The following is a 14,144-nucleotide window of genomic DNA, read 5'->3' on the forward strand; positions in this document are numbered from 1 at the left end:
GTTTCTGCCTCTCTGTCAAACTCTCATCTTTCATCCTCTGACACAAGTTCCCCTTCTCAGATACCCCTGCCCTTCTCATAATTCCTTGTCTTGTGAGTTACTTGGTGACTGCCAGTGCTAGTGCCATGTAAAAAGCATCCAGTCCACACTGTAAAGTGGTTGGCATTTGGAAGGGCATCCAGCTGTAAAAATCATGCCAAAATTTACCTCACTTGTACTAGCGCCACACTGAGTCCACTCTGCAGAGTGGTTGGTGTTAGGAAGGGTATCCAGCCATAAAACCCCTGCCAAAACAGACAGAGTAGCATAGGGTAGTTTTCTATATCTGGCTGGCTCCTGTCAACTATCCTACCCATGCATGCATGGAAAACGGATATTAAATGATAATGGTGATGATGATGATGATGATGATGATATATATAGGTTTGCTGATGCAAATGGTAAAAATGGAACTCAAAACATGAGTATTTATATATTTTTATTAATGTTTAACAGAAGCAACAGAGTAACCCAAGGGCTGAGTGTTTATGCTTTAGCACTCACTGCCCTTGAGTCACTCTGTTGCTTCTGCTAAATATTAATAAATGTATATATATGCAAGTGCAGACATGGCTGTGTAGATAAGAAGCTGGTTTTGTAGTTATGTGGTTCCAGCCCCCTCTTGGGTGCCTGCTATAAAACTGATCATGCATATCTGCAGCAGTCATTTGCTTGTGTCATTGAGGAGGATATTTAACTCTATATGCCTCAGTTTACCTAGTTGGTAGTAACAGGGATTAAATGTTTAAGTAACATCGGTTTCAGATTTGAGCACAAGGCCAACAGTTTTAGGGGTGAGAGTACATTGATCCCAGTGTTCAACTAGTACTTATTTTATCGATCCCAAAAAGTTGAAAGGCAAAGTTGATCCAGGTGGAATTTGAACTCAGAATGAACAGATGGATGAAATGCTGCTAAGCATTTTGGCCTGGTGTGCTAAGGATTTGGCCAGCTCATAGCCTTAAAAAAATGTTTAGGTAATATTGTTTATGAAAGACTAGTAGCTGTGATGGATGGGATAAACCAAAGAAACTATTGGATGTTACTGAATGCAAAGATAAGCAAATACCTGAAAGTAATTATATAAACAATACAACAGTTATCTGAGGGCATCTATTTAGAATTCAGTGTGTATCTAAAGTCAACTGCACAGCATCCAATGGCTACTAAATGATAGTTTTTTTTTAGTAGTCAGTGGTTAACCATTGGCAACTGTATAGCAACTTGTGGTTATATACAAGTAACTATTTAGCAGGCCAAGTTTATATGAATGCAGCTGAGTAATAGTTGAAGATTCCATGAAAATAGCCATTTCGGTTACCTGAAAATCAGATATGAAGCAGTCGGTGGCTTGTTTGAAGACAGTTTTATAATAGTAAGTAAGTGGTTACATGAAAGGAGCAACAGAGTAAACATGCAAAACAAAAAATAGCAAAACAAAACAAAAAACACACATACACATACAAAAACAAAACAATAACAACTGAATACAATATAATTGGTTTCCCATGAGCTAACTGTAGAGAGTACAGCTGCTGGTGAGAAGATTCCTCAGAGAACATATTCTGTAATAGAGTTAGTTGAGCCAGACAAAAGAAACGTTACTGTATTATAATCCTCAAATCTCTCAGTAGGCTTAGACGGATGGAGGCAAGTAAACAAACCAATGCACAGAAAAGCTAAAAGGAAAAAGCAACCCAACAGAAAAGAAAAGAAAACAAACAAAATTAAAGTAAAACAAACATACACGCACATATGCAAACAGTAACAAATAGGAGTGTTGTAGATAAAATGTCTAAAATGATTAAATAGATATAGTTAATTCTAGTTTAGTCTCATATGTAAAACAAAGAGAACAGACTTTAAAAATAAACTGATGAATGTCTAGAGAGATCATGGTTATGAAAGACAAGATTTAGAGTTGGTGATAGAGAAGATGCAATAATAATAAGGATAATAATAATAATAATAAAAAGAAAAAAAAAAACTAATCAGGCAGAGACAAATAACAAATGGTGAAGATAAGATCATTGAAAGTCGGTGATATGTAAGAAATTTGGGAAATTAATAATTTTCATGATAAAAATAAAATATTAAAAAAAAAAACAATGTTTATAATTCAAAGTTCAGTTATAATTGCAGAGACAAAGAAAAAAAATAATAAAAAACAAAACAAAATAATCATATCAAAATGGAATCTGTAATATTGATTTCTTTTGACTTGGCACAAAACCAATTTTTTGTTGTGGGGATGAGGTAGGTATAAGTCAACTGAATTAACCCCCAGAATATCACTAGTATTACTTTTATTGACATCACAAGGACAAAGGGCAACAATAATGCAGATCAATAATATTGATTTCTGATATAGACACAAGGCCACAAATTTTGTGGAAAGGGAACAGCTGATTATATCAAACCCAGTACTTGACTAGTATTTTATTTTATCGATCCTTGAAGGATGAACAGCTAAGATCTGAACTCAAAACATAAAGAGTTGAAAACAATACCACATGTCCAGTGTTCTAAATCATCAGTTGTTCTCCTTTGATTGTCACCAAGGTCCTTTAATTCATGCAATAAAAATGTTATTCATTGGTGATGAACAAAGCAGAGTTATATAGTGTGTGCATGTATAGTAGATTGCTTGACTACAGTACATTCTTGCTACTTTATAAACTCTAAAGGGATGGTCAGCAAAGTGGATTTTGGCAGGATTTGAACTTAAGACAAAGCTAAATATGGTAAAGTATAAATATTTTTGTTGCCCTACTGTTTCTATTCTTTGTTCCAGAATCCCTACAGTTATATTGATGTATAACTTTGGCACAATGTTATAAATTTATGCAATGGGGTTTGCAGTCTTTGAATCAATGTATGTACATGAATGATATTTTGTTTATTGACCCTGGGATGATAAATAGTCCAATCAACAATGACCAGATTTGAACTCAGAACATAAAAGCAGATATAGCAAACTGTTTACTCATATTATTTGTTATTACTGTTTCTACACTTCTACAGTCCTCACCTGAGAGCAGCATTGATTTCTTGTCACTACACACAACACCAAATTTTGTTAGGGATGAATTATAGAGAATTAAATCAACACAAGTTATTATCAGTAAATATTCTCTGATTTATCCCCAAACTAAGGAATGAAAGACTAAAAATCAGTCCCTTACAAGAGTTGAATTCAGAATGTAGAGGGACAAAACAAAAACATCTAATAGCATATTGTGTAATGTTCTACTGTTTCTGTCAGGATGTAGGAGGTGTTGGCATATATGTATGGTTTAAAAAGTTTGCTTTTCAACCATATGATTGTGGATTTCCACTGCCAAGCACTCTGCTACTATAGCAACTAATGCTTTGTAAGCAGATTTCATTTTCCATGATTGCATGGGTTGGATGAATCATCAGGTTCTGAGTTATTTCTTATTGGGAACTGTTGTTCCCATAGATTGTTCCTACACAGATTTAACTTGGTTTCTATGGCTGTATACCCTTCATGTTGCCAACCACTCTAGAGAGTGTACTGGGTGCATTTTCTCATGGTACCAATGTTTTAGAGAGGTTGAATAAAAGGGACCTCAGAACCCTATGCATTCCTTATTCATTTGTCAGTTACTATAGTGTGTACTGGGAGCAATTTTTGTGAAGTAAGTATTAGAGAGCCTGTCTCAAGAGATTATCATTCTTGAGGGAGTATGATTTATCAGCTTTCCATTGTGGCACCAGTAAGTAGGAGGGAGTGCTTTATACACAAAAAAAAAAAATGAACACAGAGTATTCAGTGAGGTAAGACATGTAGACCAAGAAGGGGGAATAGGGAGAGTGAAGCCAACACTGAAGCCAGAATTAAGTAAGGGAAAAGGTGCAGGGGAATTATTTGCTCAGGTGGCTTAGGGGACCAAGATGGTTGGGTGGGAGAAAGAAGTAGTAGCATGATTTAAGCAGCAAAGTTATTTGGGGTGGAGTTATGTAGAGAGTCATTGACAACAGCAGAGGTAGACAAAGGCAACGGTGAGTGACAGAATAAGAGTAGGTGATAGGTGGCAATAGAAGTGGTCCTGGGGCAGTGGAAATGGGGTAGTCCAATGCGGTCTCTAGTAACAGGTCTAGTAAAAGAAGCTGTCAATTACTTCAAATGAACTTGCCAGGTGTTTAACCCTGTTGATACCAACCTGCCTGTGACTACTCATGTTCTGACACAAACTTACTGTTTTGAAGTGATCTAAATTAAAATCTTCCATCAAAATTGTATGGTACTTGTTCCAGATCCCAGCTCAATAATGAGAAAGTTATTTTACTAAGTTCTTCATTATCTTAAAAACTGATTGAAACAAACACAGCATATATCAACAGAAATATGGTAACAAAAGGGTGATGAGGGAAAATTTCCAGTGTGCTCTTAGTGTGTATTGCTCCAATCTGTCACATATATAGAATATATACGTGTGTGTGAGTGTGCATGCATGTGTCTTACTGCTTGAGAAGTGGTGTTGGTTTACACCTACAACACTTATCAGTTTGGAAAAACAATAACAGAATAAACATCAGACTTGAAAGTAGGTACTGGGGTTGATTTGATCAACAAAACCCTCTAAGGCAGATCCCAGCATGACTGCAGTTCATTGACTGAAAATCTAAAGAAATAAAAGAATATAATCTGTACCAAAGTTATATCTATTGTTGTTGTTTACATTAGGTCAGACCAATGAGGAAAAATGTTCCAGTTATGACCGTCTTATCAAAAGTCTTCTTCCTTGTTGTTATTTAGTCCAATTCAATTTTAACTGAGCAGGCTTATCATGGAGTTGAAGGATGATCTTGCTGTAATCCACTGCATCTTCTTCTCAGGCATAGTGTTTACTAGACTACATTATCCAATGTAGCCTTCCTTTTCATATGTAAGTTGATTTGAAGGAGATTTGTTTGCTATTTCTAACAGGGTGGGATGTACTTTGAGGAAATCTGGTTGCTGTTTCTAGCAGGTCAAACAGCCACATAAAGGCTCTCACATTGGCTTGAGTAAAGTTATCTTTATTTCAAAAAGTTGTAGAATGGCAGAAATGACAGAAGAGTAACAGACTAAATGCCACATGATTGGTTATTACAACTCTTTACATTGTAAGCTGAAAATCTCACTGGGATAAAACAAAAAGCAAGCATATACGTGTGTGTGTGCGTGTGCGTGCGCACGTGTGTGTGTGTAGACGGACATTGATTAAATTTAGTATACCCCTATTTCCATACAATTCTGTGGCTAAGTGCCAAAGATAACAACAATTATTATTATTGTTTATGTAAAAAAAAACCCAAAAAACAAAACAATGCGACAAAATTTGGTGGAAGTGTTACAAAATTTTTTCATTTGAAAAAACAAGAAAAATATGAAATTGTTGACTGGAGATTAATTTGTTAATGTTATTGTTTAGAAGTTTTGTTTAGCTCTGAGCAGACCTAAAGGACTGCCATACCATCCATCCCAGAACAATGTCAGATTACTGAAGAGGAAGATAAAACAAAAATATAAAAAAAACAAAACAGCAATACTAAATGGATGTTTTCATATTTCATAAATGTTTAGCTAACAAAACAACAATTGGAATTTTTTATTAGTCATATGACAGCTAACACCAGCCGTTACAATGATTTTTTTATATCCTCTAACACCCCAACTAAAAAATAAACAGCTACCATTAGAGAAGCTTTGAAAGAATGGAATGAGCTTACACATCAGAAATGTGGCATTAGCAACTCCAAAGGCCTAGTTTACAATATGGACACAAAGATCCAGATTTGTTTCTTAAGGGGGTTACTTAATCATTAAGCTCAGTATCTGATTAGTACTTACTTTATTGACCTAGGAAGGATGAAGAGCAAAGTTAGTCATCAGTTAGATTTGAACTCAGAAAGTAAAGAATCGTAAGTTTTTTATTCCAGTCCAACATGCTACCAGTTCTGCCCTCCACTATAAACATTGATGATGATGATTGAAATTGAAAAAAAATCTGGCATCTCATGGCAGTTACAAAACTAGTAATTGTAGGAGCACTAGGAATGATCTAAAAAAGGAACTGGAAATTATTTAGAATAATTCCTGGCAAACTATCCCTATAAGAAGTGCAAAAGTTTGTTTACCTGTGATACACATATTGAGAAGTGCACTGTCGCTGTGAGAATGATAACCTTCAGTGTAAATATTTTGTTCTTTTTTCTTTACATAACTTTATTTGATTTTGCAAATGAACAATCTGGTGTGTTTATTTTAATGGCCTATCAATGTATACAGTAATTTTTTTTTGCCCTAGGTGTCAAGAAGACATTCAGCAAGAAATGGAAACAAAGTTGAAGGAAGAAGAAAAACTAACAACAACAACAACAACAACAACAACAACAACAACAATAATCCTTTCTCCTATAGGCACAAGGCATGAAATTTTAGGGGTGCAGGTTAGCTGATTGCATTGACCCCAGTTTCTACTGGTACTTATTTTATCAACCTCAAAAGGACGAAAGCAAAGTTAACATTGGTGGAATTTGAACTCAATGTAAAGCTGGACAAAATACTGCTAAGCATTTTGTCCTGTGTGCTAACAATTCTGCCAGCTCACCACCTTAATAATAGTAATAATAATCCATTCTACTTTAGGTACAAGGCCTGAAATTTTTGGAGAGGAGACTAGTTGATTACATCAACCCCAGTGTTTCACTGATACTTAATTTATCAACCTTGAAAAAATGAAAGGCAAAGTTGACCACAGCAGAATTTGAACTCAGAAAATAAAAACAGACGAAATGCCGCTAAGCATTTTGCCTAGCATGTTAACGATTCTGTCATCTCACTGTCTTTAATAACAGTAATAATAATAACAACAACAGTAATGATCTCTAATTTAAGCACAGGGCCAGCAGTTTTGAGGTCAGTTACATGGACCCTAGTTCTTGATTTGTACTTTATTTTATAGAGTGAATGACAAAGTTGATCTCAAGACTGGCACTTAGAATATTAAGAGATGTGACTAAATTTCACATGAAAATTTTACTGACAACCTACCAATTCTGCAACTGACATCCATCATTGCTAATAATAAGTAAATAATGCTAAATGAACAAACAAATCTAGTGAAAAGTAAAGTAAAGTTTCTTCTCAAGTCATAGAGACTCATGAGGGCCGGTTTCCATGGTGTATATTATGTTCACCACCTGGATGAGACGCCAGTCCATTACTCATTTTTGTTAGCTGAGTGGACTGGAGCAACACGATATGAAGTGTTTTGCTCAAAAACACAACACACTCCCCAGTCTAGGAATTGAAACCACAATCTTACAATCATGAGTCCAACAACCTAACCACTATGCCATGCACCTCCACAACATTATACTGAAAGGAATATATGTATATATATATATATATATATATATATATTATCATCATCAGCGGACGTTAAACGACGACGACGATGATGATGATATATATATATGTGTGTGTGTGTGTGTATAGTTAATTAAAAAAAAGGAAGAAAAACACAAGAAAAAACAACAATGCAACAATGTGGTACATGCAAAGTATTAATAGACACTCAGGGAAGGAAAGAAAGGTAGTTTTACGTTTCAAGCAAAGCTCTTCTTCAGAAACAGGAGACAGCGGAAAGTCCAAGAGAAAAGGAAGATAAAGGAAAAAAATTGGCAACAATCTACATGTAGCTACATTTTGAAATGACCCGTATTTACACATACATACACACACAGTGACTGCATTTAGAATATAGAAAAAATTATATTTCCTATGAATACAGTGAAAGTGGGGCTTTGAGCAACTATAAAATAACCAGTGTGGGATTACAAAAATATCTAGTAAAGAATAATAGAAAAACTAATACAAATAGCTACAAAATGTGTACAAATACAAAACCTTGCTTTCTGTCTGTAAGGAAGCCAACAAATTCAAAACAGGCTTCTTGTTGCTTCAAGTAACCTTTTGGTCAAGTTGTTTATGTCCCTCGACTAGTAGTCTGTGACCAGACTTTAGTTTAGTCTTGGTCTTTTACTAAAGCCCTGGACCAGGGAATACCTTGAAAGTGAATTTGGTGAATGGAATCTGAAGGAAGTCCAACATGTGTGTGTGTGTGTGTGTGTGTGTGTGTGTGTAAGAGAGAGAGAATGATGATGACCGACAATTTCACTTGAGTGAAACAGTGAATTGAATAGTTCCTTGCTGATATGAGTAGAAAAATGTCCCTTTCTTGAAAAATAAGTTAAGTATTGGTGGTAGAATGTATCACCAACCAATCCATTAAATGAACAAACAATTATTTTACAATAAATTACTATTAATGCACACATACTTTAATTAATATTAAATAATCTGAATGCCATTTATGTAGTCATAGTTAAATGTTTTAATGTTGGCTTAATTATGAAATATTCTATAACTTATCGGAGCATTTGCATTTTTATGATAGCTCAGCATGGCCAGAAACCTGTACATGCAGATATAAGATGTCCAGTATGTAGGCTTGTGTTGAATTTATTTATTCAAAACTATGTTTAATTTTTGGCCATCTCATATTTTACTGAGTGTAAGCTGCTGTCAACAGATTTAGGGCTTTCAAAAGGTATTCCCCACTTTTTTTTTTTATTTATATCAGATCAATAAGAAATGTCTTGGAGGTTTGACTGATGCATTGATTATGTTGAATAAATATGTAAAAAAAAAAAAAGAAAAAAAATCTCTGTTACTGTTTATCAGAGGACAATGGTTTGTTTTTGTATTTTTTTTTTTCATCACTTTCCAAGTTTATAGACTTTCAAAAGTCTTGCTCTTTGAATGGGGCAATGTTACTGAAGCTTTGATCAATCCTCCATATGGTAAGTTCTATTGATTTTTTAGTCACTTCAATTGAAATGACAAATGAAGCCAGAGTTCAAACTACATTGAAAAAAACCCAAAAAAACACATGGCTTGATGCTCCTGCTACAACAACAACAACTATAACAATAACAACAACAACTATAACAATAACAACAACAACCACAACTACAATGACTTTTGTTGTAGAAAGTGTACAGCTTTTAAATACAGCCTATGAGCTGATGTTGATATTGACTGTTCTAATAAGTGATAACTGTTACCATACTGCTGGTGGCAGCTCTAGTTGGAGTGATGCCATATGGGCAAGACCACCTAATTTGTGTATCACCATCATCATCATCATTCTCATTTAGATTTTATAACAATGATATGAGATTTGTAATAAAAATCAATAGTATGATGAACTAATATTTATGTTTGTCAGGATTTTGCATTCGCTAAGTCCTTAACTGTATAAATACAGATGATTAAATAAATTATGATTTTTCTTTTTTACTTGAGAAGAGCAAAGTCAGTCCTGACTCTTGATGTTATTTTCTTGACCCAAATAAAAGATGAAAGGAAAAGCTGAGCCTTGTAAGACAGAACACAGAATGTAGAGAAAAGAATGAAGACATATTATTATTACGGTTAAGCCTTTGGCCCAGTGCATCACTATTTCACCAACTCTCCACCTTACTACTACTACTACTACTACTACTACTACTACTACTACTACTACTACTACTACTGCTGCTGCTGTTGGTACTCTTATAACCCATTGAGTCATAGTAGCAACAGTGAATCCTTCACCAATTCTTGTTGGTTCACATATTATGTGTGAACCAATGAGGGGATCTCTATGTGACCATAGAAACAGCAGCCTAATTCCTTCATATTAAACCTTGTCATCTTCAAAGTGGAAACATAGGACTGTGAAGTCATAGATATACAAAAACACGAGATGGTCATAGTTGGGATACATTTGATCATAGGTTTGCTCAATTGAAACTGAGCCAGAACCCAACAATAGCAATAACATCCAGCCGCAAAAATACACATTCCAACTATTTACAGGTAGATATTTTAAGTTATGAGAGACACAGCTCATTCATACAAGTCTGGAGTTAAAAAAAAAAAATCCATTAAAATAAGTGAACAAAAAAGAACATCAAAAAATTAAAATAAGAATATAATTTTAAGAGAAGCAGGTGAAGAATTTTTAGATGATTTGAGTTTTTTTGTTCATTGAATCAGCAATAAATGAAATGGATTTTGGACATTAGAATTTTCTGTTTCAGGTAGCTCACAGATATTGTCAAAGTTTGTCTAGGAGTATGCGATAAATCTATGAGTGATATATCATGTGATATATCTCTCTCTCTAAGAAGCCATACTAGAGGATTTATCACTTCAGACGACTAAACAAATATCTTGGTGAAACCTTATAAAATAGCAAACATTGGAAATAAGAAAAGAAGCCAAATATTCTGTTTATTGGAGTCGATTTCACTGAGAATCAATTTCTCAGCATTAACTCCACCCACACCAGCATTTGATATTAATTTTAAAAAGCCATATCTTCAGGAAAGATTTGATTACGAGGAATTATAACCCCATTTAAATGTGATGAAGTCCAGTATAATTTTTGATAATTTTGCTTCAGAATTTTCTTTGTTATAAATGAATGAAAGGAAAAGGGGATGAGAATGATGTAATTCACGGTCAATTTGAACATAATCTATGAGTTGATCTCTGCACAGGTACAAAAAAAGAAAAAAAGGAAAAACAAAATAAAATGTTAGAGAGAAAATTTCAGAGAATGACTTTCAAAGGGAAAGAATTGGGTAGCGGTAAGATCTGAGAGAAGATAATAGTTTTTATTTAGTTTATTTTTTTACCATTTAGTTAGAAATGGAAGGACAGCACTCATAACTCTTTATTTCTGGTTGTAAGAGAGAGGAAATTATCTTCAGACTGGAGATCTGACTGGAATTCTTGCAACAGAGTAAATTCCAATAAAAGCATCTGATGACCAGGTGGTGGTGTTACACCAGGCAACATGAAATATGCATTGGGTTAGTTTGGGTAGAGAAGGAATGCAGCTATCTGGTTGAGAGGTGCAGAGGATGTGACAAAATAAGGTGGAGAGAAGAAAAAGCATGTCAGTGAGCCATTAGCTGTAACATAATGGATGGCAAATCTTCATCAATAAGGTAGATTTTATTTGTTCTTGTAAGACCAGCAGAGATTACATAGTACCCAAAAGAATTAAATTCCAGTAATTAAAACATTTTATTGGGCAAAATATATTATATTAATGCTACTTCTCCATTTTTGGACTAATGGATATATGTCAGTTAGTTTGCTGAAGTGTTGAGTAGAACACTGGCTCAGTTTGGGCTACCTGCTGTCATCCACAGACGGGGTATATTTCCATTGGATCTACTTCAGGAATTCTGCAGTGTTAGTTGAGATAATAATTTTTTAAGTAATGAGAAGATGAATTTGGTATTAATCTTTATTTTGTACAACAGTCGTTTCAACCCATCCTGCTACATTTGATACAACACATGTTGAAAAGAGTCCTACTCATTAGGGACAGAAGCAGGATGGGTCGAAATGACGGTTGTACAAAATAAAGATTAATACCAAATCCATCTTCATGTTACTTAAGAAATTATTATTATTATTATTATTATTATTATTATTATTATTATTATCATTATTATTATTATTATCATTATTATTATTATTATCATTATTATATATATATATATATACAGTAGTTACAAAATTAACTAGTATTAATATTCACATATATATATGCATAATATCAGCATGAATATATGACATTTCGTCAGAAAATTATTGGTATTGTTAAATATAAGATATAATGAACAAAGAAGTCGCACATAATTATCTCACATTTTCTCTATCTGTACTGTACAAAATCATAAATTAATACATAATTATCTGCAGACAGCTTGTGTTTGTTATTGTTTACCTAAGTCAACTCTGATTGGGAATATCTATGATCAAAAATGTTTTAACTGTTATCACTGCAGTTCAATATATCTAGGACTACTTTGTCCAATATGTCCTTTAAGATGTTAGGATGCGATTTGAAAGAATTTGGCTGCCTTTTTCTAGCAAGTCAAGCAACCATGTGGGACTCTCATTGGCTTGGCCAGAAGCTAGTAAGTTAATCTAGTGACTCTTGGACTTTCAAGCTTTCTTACATTTTTTTTTTTGGTATTTAAAAAAAAGATATAGGAACATAAGTCTTTTGGGAACTGATGATATATTTATTTGTATCTGATTTCAGACTTAACTTTACAGTAATGAACTTTGTCATCTACATCTATATATCTATTTATCATAGATTTGTTATACATTGGAACATACGTGTAGCTATACACTTGAGCATATGTGTAGCTTTCTTTGATGTGTGAGCACATGTGATGATGATGATGATCATGTGTGGCTTGATTAATCACCTCAGCACCTGTATGGCTTACTTTGACAAACACCAGCTTCGTTCCATCAATGTAACTAACAGATGTTCTTTTTTATCCTCTGTATGGATGATACTCAAAGCAACTCAACATTAACAAAGGTTAGACTGCAACTCCATGAATAAATACATAACCTACTATAGAACCAAGTGTGGAAATAAAATAGTTCCTAAGGATTGATAAATTGAAGTTATTAGGAACAATTCTAAATGCAAAAGGGATTAGGTTTATACATCACTAAATTTAAGACACATGCACACAGAAATATATATTGTATCTTAGTTGCCAAAAGCAATCAATGTGTGATGGATTAAACAACATATCTACTTACAAAACACTTTTAACAAAAGACAACAAGCACATCAAGAAAAAAATAAAGATAGAAAAGAAGTTAGATGTTTAGAAGTATGTGTAACTAAACTGGTATCTTGAAATTTAAATCACCTTGCTGTCTATGTCTCTCTCTCTCTGTCTCTCTGTCTGTCTCTGTTTCTCTCTGTCTGTCTGTCTGTCTGTCTGTCTCTCTCTGTCTCTCTCTCCCCCAACATACCAAAGCTCATACTACACAATCTTTCTCAGGACTGCATCCTTTTAGAACAAACATCCTGCAAATTAATCTATGCCTGACATGAAGCTCACTAATGGATTTTCTTCTCTATATTCTCCAATGAACCTGTTAAAATCTATGCCAACTACACTCTCAAACAACAATCGAGTTTACTTTGCTTACCACCATGGAAGATACAACCTGTGTCTTTTTTGCTGTTATCTTTCTTCCTCATTTATATCTATTTATTAATAAATTTGTTGTATTTATAAATGTCTGAGCACATGCATAGCTTTCTTTGATGTATGAGCATACATGCAATGATGATGATGATGATGATGATGTACAGATTGATTAATGATCTGAGCATGTGTGGTTTACACTGATAAGTACCTACCTGATTACACCAATGTTATCTGTTTTTCTATATTGTTCCCTATACCCACATTGGAGAAACATAACTTCTTTTACTGATGGGAAGGAAATTCAATAAGGAAAATATGCAATCTGATTAAATCTATGATAGGGCAAGAATTGTTCCTTCCAGCACAAGATGATTCTTCATGCTAAAACCTTTCTAGAAAAACATACTACGCTGATATAACACTGATAAATGAGAGATATCTCTTTATACTCTAATATAACTTTTCTAGTTACACACCGCAGAATAAATACACTTAGTTCTGTCTTCTAGTGACTGATGACAGGAAGGACATCTATAGTCATAAGATCCCAACCAAATCAAGCATTAATGCAGAACATCAAGACTAGTACACACATGCATGCACACACACACACAGAGTCAAGAAGTATGGTGTTACATTGTACTGCAAACCCAGCCAAATTATGCCAGCATGAAAAATCAGATTAAAAAAAAAAATGATGATAATGATGATAACAATGATGATGATGATGTTGAAGAAGAGATAATAGAGGTCTTTGTTCTTGTTCTGATCATATACATTTACCATCAAAGCTACTCCAGTAATGATCATCCAGTCTTTTTTTCAGACATATTGCATCCAGTACTACACTAACCTCTATATCTTTCCTCTCTTAAAACAGTAAGGTGTGATTGATGGCTGATTTGGCTGCTATTTTTGGTAGGTTGAGTCAACTAAATGGAGGTTCTCCCATGGGTGTAAGGATAGGATATATATATATATATATATATATATAT

The 14,144-nt window shown here is 34.0% G+C and overlaps 1 protein-coding gene across 1 annotated transcript in view; it reads right to left on the reverse strand.

Annotated features, from left to right (window-relative positions):
* The window catches only part of LOC106869785 (mannosyl-oligosaccharide glucosidase), a 383,056-nt gene that overhangs the window by 99,431 nt on the left and 269,481 nt on the right, over positions 1 to 14,144 (reverse strand). The gene's annotated exons all lie outside the window — the stretch shown is intronic.

Source organism: Octopus bimaculoides, chromosome 2 (assembly GCF_001194135.2).
Source record: "Octopus bimaculoides isolate UCB-OBI-ISO-001 chromosome 2, ASM119413v2, whole genome shotgun sequence".
In the NCBI taxonomy this organism is placed as follows: domain Eukaryota; kingdom Metazoa; phylum Mollusca; class Cephalopoda; order Octopoda; family Octopodidae; genus Octopus; species Octopus bimaculoides.